The following is a 10,387-nucleotide window of genomic DNA, read 5'->3' on the forward strand; positions in this document are numbered from 1 at the left end:
TGGATCTATAGCTTTAATGAATATGTGAAGAGTAAGTCCTCAGAAAGAGTTAATCGTAGCTAAAATTTATTGAGCACTTACTTTAGGTCAGCACAGTGTTATATATCCTTTTTATGTTAACTTGTTTAATCCTCATAACAGACTTATGGGTTGTGTACAAATACAATTCCCATTTTACAGAAAGAAAATAGGAGCACAGAGAAGTTAAGTAACTTGCCCAAGATCACACAGCTGGTAAATAGTAGAGCCAGTGCATGAACCCACACATTCCACTCCCAGAGCCCTTGATCCTAAGTGCTGTACTGCACTGCATTGTTACCGAGGCAGAAACACAAATTCAGTCCCAATTCAGCTTGAAAGTAGCTAATAGTAATGAGATATAATTTACCTCTAACTTTTGGGAAACTTGGCTAGATGGGGCTTAGTTCCATCTACTTTTCTCTGCCTTTCTAAGTCATCTCAACGACGTGTTTTAGTCTGTTTGTCTCCCTTGATTTCTTTAGGCTGATCCCCTCAAGTCAGAGGCAATTTGACCTTTTATGTTTTAACATTACTAAATGGTGAAGGACTTAAGAGAAAGAGAGAGAAAGCAACAAGATTAACACAATAGTATGTGTCACAAATGGATTGTAGCCTGGATCTAGCTAGACATTAAAAAAGTAGGCCAGATAGGAACAGGGTAAAAAGGGAGATCCTCTTTTGAGCAACATGATCAGAAACTAATTGCCACCTGTAAAGCACAAGAAAAAATAGGACCTCCCATATCAAAGAAGCCAGGAAATTATACCCTATGGCCCCAGACGATCAGTAGGAGACAGAAAGAGAAGTCCGTCAGTACCAAGGTAGAGGATGCAAGGAATGAGAGACACATAAGCAGCCAGGAAACAGGAGTCACCATGTCAACCCACCAGCTGGGTAAAATGGCCCAGAAACACAAGGGAAGGGGAACCCCCCAGCCAAGGATGTGGGATCGGCAGGATTCTACTTGAAGGGCTCTTTGCCTGGCTGTCTGTCTAGTGTGGCAGACAGGAAGGATTCATAAAAACAGAGGTGAACTATGCCACATTTATGCTCTGAGCGCTGACCATGCATCTTACCCCTTGGTGAATGCCAGGATGCACAAATGAACAAAAGGTCTTACCTACCTTCCCCAAATTCACCATCTCCTGGAGCAGATGGACCAGCAAGGGTGTGATTGTCATGCTGTGTAATTGTTGCTTTTACGGACTTGGGGTAAGAGGAGCAAAGAGGAAGAGGGTCCAGGTACAGAGATAATATGTCTGAGTTGCAACATAGAGAATAACAAGGTGTTTTCTAGGTGGATGGCACTGAAGTTTTGTTATTCCTGGGAAAGGAATCATTTGTAAAGACACTGGAATCCCAACTGGTTTGCCATGTTGGGGAAAGTGTGTGGTTGGGTAGGATGGGAGTGGAAGGCCTATGTGGGAAAACACAATGGAGGAGCAGGAGACTGGACAGAGTCAGATCAAGGTGTTAGTTTATCCTGAAGGCACCACTCACCTCTGACAGTTGCTGAGGTCACCGAACCTTCCCTGCTGGGGTGCTGTGTCTCCAGGGCAGTACTTTTCAAACTACAAGTCACAACCCATTGGATAATGAAATCAATTTAGTGGCTGAAAACTAGAATTTTTTTAAAGTAGCAAAACAGACTAGAACAATGCCTTTCAAAGGATCGATCATAGAGGATTTACCTTTTTTTTTCTGAGACAGTCTCACTCTGTTGCCCAGGCTGGAGTGTAATGGCACAATCTCTTCTCACTGCAACCTCTGCATCCTGTGTTCAAGTGATTCTCCCACCTCAGCCTCCCAAGTAGCTAGGATTACAGGTGCGTGCCACCAAGCCTGGCTAATTTTTGTATTTTTAGTAGAGACAGGATTTTGCCATGTTGGCCATGCTGGTTGCGAAGGGATCGGCTTTTTTTTTTTTTTTTTTTTCCAGTTCCAATCTGTCATGAATGGATACTTTTGCAAAATGCAATAAAACAATAAAAATGAATTACTAGGAAAAGGATCATGCTCATAGATACCATACTAACGTCAACTTACTATAAGTGTCTAAACTACTCTGTTTTTAACAGCTTTATTGAGATATAATTCACTCATTTAAAGTGTACAATTCAATGGTGTTTAGTATATTCACAGAGCACCACAATCTATCTTAGAACATTTCCATCACTCCTAAAAGAAACCTTCTACCCATTAGCAGGTAATACCCATTTCCCTCAGACTCCCATTACCCCCGCCCTAGGCAACCACTAAACTACTTTCTATCTCCACAAATGTGTCTATTCTGGACATTTCAGATAAATGGAATTATATACCATGTGGTCTTTGGTGACCGGCTTCTTTCTTTAGCATAATGTTTCAAGGTTCATCAGTATGTGTCAGCATTTCATTTCTTTTTATTGCCAAATAATGCTTTATTCTGTGGATATACCACATTTTGTTTATCCATCCATCAGTTGATGGACATTTGGGTTGTTTCCACTTTGGGGCTATTATAAATAAGGCTGCTACGAGCATTCATGTACAAGCTGCTGGGTGTACACCCAGGAATGGAATTGCTGGGTCATATGGAAACTCTGTGTTTATCTTGTTGAAGAACTGCCAGACTGTTTTCCACAGCAGCTGCACCACTTCACATTCCCACCAGCAGTGCACGAGCCTTCCAATTTCTCCACATTCTCACCAACACTTAGGATTATCTATCTTTTTTATCATAGCCACCCTAATGGGTATGACGTGGTACTCCATTGTAGTGTTGGTTTGCATTTCCCTAATGACTAATGATGTCGACACCTTTTCATGTGCAAAACACTTTAATTTCTCTGAATATCTGCACTCATCTCCTCCCTGGCTGGTGATCTGGTGATAAGCAGTTCAGGGATCACACTTCAAGTAGCACTGGCCTGGAAAATATGAGTGCATCACTTAGAGTGAGGTTAAGTGTTGTTTCTATGGAATTTTTGCTTCACCTAGATACATATGTTTATGTATTCAGGACTGCGACATAAAATGAATTTGTATTGCTTACTGTTTGTGAACCCCTAGCCTGAAGATTTCCTGCCATTCATCCTCACCCGAAGTAGAACAGGTCATCCTTGAAGAGGGACATTGTCCTTCTAAACATGCCTACGGCAGAAACCAGTCTATGGCAAAGTGCCACTATCTCAGCCCTGGGAGAATCTGACTGGCAGCTCCAAAATATGAAGCTAATTTAAAAAGGACTTAAGTCCCAAACCATTTTAGTCAATAAAATAGTTTCCCTGTTTTGAACTCAGTAAAACATTTAAAAATTTTTCTTAATATTTTCATTGTGTAACCACCCAACGTTGGTTTGCCTGCTGCCTAGACAGAGCCGATTCATCAAAACAGGAGAATTGCAATAGAGAAAGAGTAATTCACGCAGAGCCAGCTGTGTGGGAGACCAGAGTTTTATTATTACTCAAATCAGTCTCCCTGAGCATTTGGGGAGCAGAGTTTTTAAAGATAACTTGGCGAGTCGGGGTAAGCCAGTGAGCCAGGAGTGCTGATTGGTCAGAGATGAAATCACAGGGAGTCAGACCTGTCTTCTTGCACTGAGTCAGTTCCTGGGTGAAGGTCACAAGATCAGATGAGCCAGTTTATTGATCTGAGTGATGCCAGCTGATCCATTAAGTGCAGAGTCTGCAAAATATCTCAAGCACTGATGTTAGAAGTCGTTTAGGGAGGCTCAGAATCTTGTAGCCTCCAGCTGCAAGACTCCTAAAGCATAATTTCTAATCTTGCAGCTAATATTAGTCCTACAAAGGCAATCTAGTCCCCATGCAAGAAGGAGGTCTGCTTTAGGAAAGGGCTGTTACCATCTTTGTTTAAACTATAAACTCCAAAGTTAGTTCAGCCTACGCCCAGCCTACAAGGACAGGTTAGAGGTTAGAAACAAGATGGAGTCAGTATAATTAGATCTCTTTCACTGTCTCAGTCATAATTTTGCAAGGCGGTTTCAATCCTTCCCTTTGGGTTTTGTAATGCCTTTATCTTACGATGTAGGCTATGAAGATGGGAAAAGGTGGTCGATCGCTCTGGCTTCTTCCTGCCAACAGGGGACGTGGTGGGAATGGGAGTGAAACCCATGGTGAGAAGAGTTGAACTGCTTTGCCACTGTCTAAGTGACTCAGGGAGGCCTGGATGGGCTTTCATGGCAAAAACATTAGTACTCTCAACTATAGTTTTACTACAGTGCTGAAGTGAAACAGCCTATTATAAGGTAAATAATGAGTCCTAGGATGAGGAGTACAATTCCCAATTAAAAAAAAAAAAGATTTGAAAGCATTAGTTTCAGGACTTCTAGCCCACAAAGAATTTGGAATTTAGTCTAAACTGCAGAAAAAAACCTCAAGAACAGCTAACAACAGTGTACTGTAGTTTTTCTTTTGAAGCATAATTTTTTCTCTCTCCAGTCCTCATTTTTATTAAAAACAAATCATGATAGAACTGATTTGTTTACAAAATAAGCTTTAGTCTTACTGTACTTGGCCTAATTATTTGCATAAAGTACAGCAAGAATAATTATTTTTCACACAGGCTTTTTAAATTGGCTTTGATAGAACTCTGTTCCATGAAGAATCTCAGATGAGACTTTTTAAAAGCCAAGCCCCGCCATGGGTTTGTACCCTCAGATACCTATGAGTTGGGCAAATTCCTCTCCTCTTGAGTTCCCAAGATAACTTGGGGTTCCTGGGCCTGTTAGAAAGTGAAATTCCTTACTTACCACAGTCAGGAACCTTGTACAGGGACTCTGTGCCAACAAGGTATGAGGCCAGATTCCCCACCAGGCTTTAATTGGCTCTATAAGTCAACTTTGATTCTTTAAAGGAAGCATGCCATTCCAGTCAAAACCTTGGTAAAATAACCAATTTCTCCATCTGTGTTCTGTTACAGAAGAAAATAGCTTCTTATTGCACCTATGCAATTAACTATACTGCCATAAATTGAGAATATTAATAAATAGTTTCCAAATTCTGGAGAAATCAGGTAGAGAGGAACAAATGCGCTCCAAATTTTGTTCACAGGAGTATATCTTCTTCACTTGTTAAAAGTTGCAAATACTTCTAAAGAAATAAGTTCTCTTGACTCTGGAAACAAAAGGTTTAGCAATGTTTAACACATTAGCTCTCCATGACAGTCCTAGAAGTTTGGTTTTTTCCCTCTATTCCAACAGCACAATTTTTAAAGTTATCTGAGACCTGCACTTAGAGTCCTATATTTGATTATAAACTGACTTTTGAAAAGGACCAAAGCAAGACAAAATGTCTGTGGATGACAAAAGTCTATAGCCACTATTAAAGCTACAACTGACCAAGAATTTTGGTTACTTCTGTGGAGTACAATTTTACATAACAATATAATTATTAATGTACACTAAATTATATCAACATTGTAGAAGTTTCCCATAATTTTGGAACACATACTAATAACACATTAATACAAATACAGTCCAAAGTGAACCAAACACCATTCACTCTTCTATTTGAAAGTTTTTCCTCTATTCTAATATTACAATCTCCAGAGTTATTTATCAGAATCTTGCATTTAAGAGCACCTGTTACATTTTAAAACTGATTATAAAACCATCTTCTAAAGAGGACCAAAATGAGACAACAATTATCTGTGGATGACAAAAACATTTTAGGGCAGTTAAAGACACAATTGTCAAGGAAATTTACCTCTGTAGCACACAGTCTTTTTTTTTTTATACTTTAACTTCTGGGGTACATGTGCACAATGTGCAGGTTTGTTACATATGTATACATGTGCCAGGTTGATGTACTGCACCCATTAACTCGTCATTTACATTAGGTATATCTCCTAATGCTATCCCTCCCCCTCCCCCCACAATAGGCCCCACACACAGTCTTTTAACATAATAATTATAATTATTACAGATAACATAGACTAAGTCATAGTAGAGTTATAGGAGTTCTACATTATTTCAGAACATATACCAGTAACACATTTACACAAATATAGACCAAAGAAAGCCAAACACCATTTCATATTTGACAGTGCTTCCTGTGTGATTTTTGTACCAAATAAGCCAAATGTCATTTTTGGTCTTTAAAGGACCTAATATCTAAAATATTAGGTTAGAAAGAGACATAATTTATAATTTGATATTGAAAACTTTGTCAAATATCAAAGGTGTAAAACACAGGATATCACAAAATAGAATCTCAGGTCACCATAAGTCATTCATTTGGCCAAAATAATAACTTCAAAACAATTTTTAAGAAAGAAAAAGCTTTACTCTGATACAGAAGACTTATCTTTCCAAACAAGACCCAATGAAGATAGCATGAGGCCAACTGAATCTGTCTCTTATCTCTTTTCTTTTTTTCCCTGCTGTTTACCCAAGGAGAAAACAAAACCCTTTCATTATCTTTTAACATTACATAAAAATCATCTTCAAAAGAGAAAACCAAATTTCATGTTTGCATTAGTGCATCTTTAATGTTAAAGCTAGTTTTTCAGATAAAATTTTATATTTCTATCCAGTTTTAATTAGTTTCACCATAAGGTAAGATTTTCTTAAACTTTTTAGAACCCTTTACAATTTTCCATCAAACAGCAGATAATATTCTAAGAAAGCCCTGTTATTCAGACACATGGGCCCAGATTCTCGTCCCACATCAGTATGATTTTAATGTTTTAACCTATGGAAAAAAGCTAAATAATTTCTTTTTAATCTTAGCCAACTTGTTTATACCCACAGAATTTTTACAAGATCAACCCTTTACAAACCCTTTTCACTTCGCTTAAACCTTCAGTTTTGTTCCATTACTCTTTTAGGTTAAGACAATCTTTAAAACCCTCGGAACCAGACAAAATTACATTCCCTTTAACAAAAGCCATATTCCCATGCCTTCTTATAATCTTTTACCAAAAACACATTCCCTACACACCTTGTATGTAAAACTGTTTCTCCAGTGGTCTCAACTACATGTTGCAATATTAACTCTTAGCAACTTTTATATTTAGTGAAAAACCTGATAAGTAAGCAATTTTAATTATGTACTAGGGGTGGAGCCTAGGACATCAGACAGAAACAAAGATAGGATCTGACTCCTTTTAGCATAGCTAGCGGGCATGGCTCTCCATATATCCACAGGCCTTATCTATAATCTAATGCTCCAAAGTAGGTATATTGAGCAGTTTTCAAAGGCCAAAGAAACAGTATGACCTTAAAATCTTTAGCAAATCTGATATCTGACCTTAATTTAGACCAAATGTCTACATTTTCAAGATATTTTATTTTACCAATAATCTTTAAAAACTGTCTTTATTTCCAAAAGATTACTGAAATCACGAGAACAAAAAGGCATTAAAGTTTCTATTTTTCTGACAAAATATTTGATTTAAGTGCTTATTTTTCCAAGCCAATTAATCAGAACTCTTTTACATCTAAACATACAACACATATAAATACAAAAACAGAGAGAAGATTCAGGACTTGTAAGATTTTTCATTTGCCAGTTTCTTAATTGAATTACTGGCTTCCGGGTGCAGCCCTTGGAGGAACAGGGCCAGGAAAGCATGCATTTCTAATGCCACATAAGCAGCAAATAATCAGCTGAAGTCAAAGACAGATCCCCAAAATTAAGGGTGCCATTTTATACTGATCCTGGATCCCAAAAGGAAGAAAATACTATGGGAGAGGACAGTGCAGTGCTTCTACCCTGCATTTCATTGCAAGGCAACCCAAAGCCAATCAGCCCATGTTGTAATCAGCCCATCCCTCATGAGAGTCTCATCTCCCGGGCAGGGGGTGGGGATGTTTCCTTATCTACCAGGTGGCCAAGAGCATGCGTCTCTGATGCAAGTGTGCAAAAAGTCAAGTATCCCTCCATAACTACTATTAGTCATCCCTTACAGTATATTTCCTACCTAGTTATTACACACCAAAGCTCTCTCATAATGCGAAGTAATTTCTGATACCCCCAAAACTCAAAACTGTCAGATAACACAATGCAAAACAGAACGAACCTTTGACTCTGAGAGGGATCTATCCGCTTTTAATTCCTGGGGTTTCATGATGAAGACAGAGCTTTTTTCCCCAAAGCGGGGTCTGCAGTGCCTCCTCTGTTTTTCCCAAGGAGTCCCAGGCTACCAGAAATTATCTTAGGGCTTCTCATGTGTGCATTAAGAGTGGCAAGACCAAAAAAACAGAGAAAAATAATTCAGTCAACTGAGAAGGAAAAACCTTTTTCCAGAAAAACAAGTTCCAAGAAGAGAATAACAACGGCCTTTTGAATACATCTATAGCTTGTTTATCCACTTTTAATTAACCTAACTTTTAACCATAGTGCTCTTTAAAAAAGAAATCCTTTCAAATCTCTTATTACCTGACTTTAGCCATGCCAAGTGGCCAATACTTCTAGCTTCTGAACTTTACCAAATGTAACCTCCCAGGTGCTTCAAAGACATGGTAAGCAGTTTCTTTTTTTATAACATTTAGAATCTCCACAGGGTAGTTCAGAGAAAGAAAAATTCAAGAGAGGAAATCAGAAGCTATCTACGAGGGGAAAAATCCTCAATAAATGGCAAAGTTACACAAATAACAAACCAGAAAAGAATGATTTCAACAGCCAACAACTGAACCCAGGCCACCGCTGTCGAAAGATAAAGCCTTAGCTACTGCGCTGTGCAGCATTGAGCAGTTTCTATTGCTTTTCCCAGAAGGAGCCTAGAGAAGCCAATTTCAAGCTTGCGAGGCTTTCAATTGCTCAAGAAAAATTTTTCGGCTGGGCACAGTGGCTCACGCCTGTCTGTAATCCTAGCACTTTGGGAGGCTGAGGCAGGTGGATCACTTGAGGTCAGGAGCTCGAGACCAGCCTGGCCAACATGGTGAAACCCTGTTTCTACAAAAAAAACACGAAAAGAGGCAGAGGTTGCTGTGAGCCGAGATTGCACCACTGCACTCCAGCGTGCGCGACGGGAGAAAGACTCCATCTCAAAAAAAAAAAAAAAAATTTAGGATTATGACATGAACCCCAAAATTCCTATCTTCTGGGTGGTGGAAACCAAAAGAAAGTATCCCCCATGGTCATAAGGTTAAACTCTTAGGTACAGAAATTTCATCCTGTATTGGTTTCAGGGACCCGTAGCAAAGTTTGTAACTGACCAGCCTGCCAAACGGATTTGAAAAGCAGGCCTAGGGGTCCTACACCCATGTTCTATCCTGTGATACCCTCTCTCCATTACAAAACACAGAAAGACAGATTCTTAGCACAAAGTACACCAGATGAGTACAGCCTAAGACTAGTCTCACAAATCCTTTTTTCTGTTAATCAAACCCTTGCAGAGGAGACAAATAGTTTACTGTTTATTCAGACAGAGGAAGCAAGACAATCAGAAACTTCGCCGGTAAGCATTTTTTACCCTTTTTGCTGGCATACCTGGTTTCTGGATTCCCTTTCCCTGCAGCTTCCAGAAGAATGGAGTGGCTTCTGATGATCCTGCTTGCTTGTGCTATAACTTTGGGGTTCAAGACACCTTACAAGAGAAAATCACCCTTTAAGACAAGATTCTTAATTTGCAATATGCTGCCCAATGGGCTGCATGGGGAACCGAATTAACATTTTCCATCCCAGCAAAATACACATAACAAAACAGACATTAGTCACCTTGTTCAGCAGCCAATATCAGCCTGGCAAAGCTCAAACTTTTTCCTGTTGGCCCCTATTGTCTTTGATCCACTCCAGGTGGGGATGGACGACCTCTGAATGGTAATTCACAATGGGGTCTCTGAGCAAGAGGAAGAGCAGATATTCACTCGCTGAGACAGGCCTGTTGAGCCTTCTTAAAGCTCATCGAATGTGACCAGACAAATAAGGAGAGTTCTCTGAGTTAGGCCTGCTGGACTTCCATCAGCAATCCCTCTGAGATCCCTTCCTAATATACAAACACACACAAAGACAGAAGGCCTTCTAAATCAGATCCCTAACCAAGAACTCCAAGAGTATCCCTCCCAAACTATCCTCCTAGTCTCCTTCTGAGAAACCTCCTCGAAATCTTCCTGATTGAAGACAAGTCTCCCAAACCAGGACTCTTCCTACTAGGCCTTCAGAGTTCTGTGACTAGTTAGAAAGAGCCAACTGAGGCCAGTCGCGGTGGCTCAAGCCTGTAATCCTAGCACTTTGGGAGGCCGAGACGGGCGGATCACGAGGTCAGGAGATCGAGACCATCCTGGCTAACACGGTGAAACCCCGTCTCTACTAAAAAAATACAAAAACCTAGCCAGGTGAGGTGGCGGGCGCCTGTAGTCCCAGCTACTCGGGAGGCTGAGGCAGGAGAATGGTGTAAACCCGGGAGGCGGAGCTTGCAGTGA

The 10,387-nt window shown here is 39.9% G+C and overlaps 1 long non-coding RNA gene across 1 annotated transcript; it reads right to left on the reverse strand.

The window, feature by feature from the left end:
* Positions 1–8,043: 8,043 nt before the first annotated feature.
* Positions 8,044–9,785, reverse strand: LOC140709358 (uncharacterized). The gene is made up of 3 exons (XR_012089868.1): positions 9,684–9,785; positions 9,456–9,552; positions 8,044–8,184 (listed from the first exon to the last, which is right to left on the reverse strand). It is a non-coding gene; the product is annotated as an uncharacterized lncRNA (long non-coding RNA).
* Between the last annotated feature and the right edge of the window lie 602 nt (positions 9,786–10,387).

The sequence above is a fragment of the Chlorocebus sabaeus genome, chromosome 20, assembly GCF_047675955.1.
Source record: "Chlorocebus sabaeus isolate Y175 chromosome 20, mChlSab1.0.hap1, whole genome shotgun sequence".
In the NCBI taxonomy this organism is placed as follows: Eukaryota; Metazoa; Chordata; class Mammalia; order Primates; family Cercopithecidae; genus Chlorocebus; species Chlorocebus sabaeus.